Genomic DNA, 260 nt, shown 5'->3' with positions numbered 1-260 from the left:
AATAATACAGTCACGATGTTCCTTAGAAGTAAGGATGACGAGATTTGTATTCTCATGCTTTGGATATTTTCTCAGAAGGATATTATGCTTGGTAAAGTGCAGGGCAGTGAAAATGAGAAAGACTGCCAACAAGATGGATAGGTATAATGGCAGCAGCTTTGGGCTCAAGCTTAGCAATTTCAAGGATGGCACATGACCAGGAAGTGTTTCCTTCTATTGTGCATAAGGTTTCTCTGTTTCAGAACAAACTTGGTAGCACC

Source organism: Chrysochloris asiatica, unplaced genomic scaffold (genome assembly GCF_000296735.1).
Source record: "Chrysochloris asiatica unplaced genomic scaffold, ChrAsi1.0 scaffold00069, whole genome shotgun sequence".
NCBI classification, from domain to species: domain Eukaryota; kingdom Metazoa; phylum Chordata; class Mammalia; order Afrosoricida; family Chrysochloridae; genus Chrysochloris; species Chrysochloris asiatica.
Note: the sequence above shows the minus strand (reverse complement) of the source record.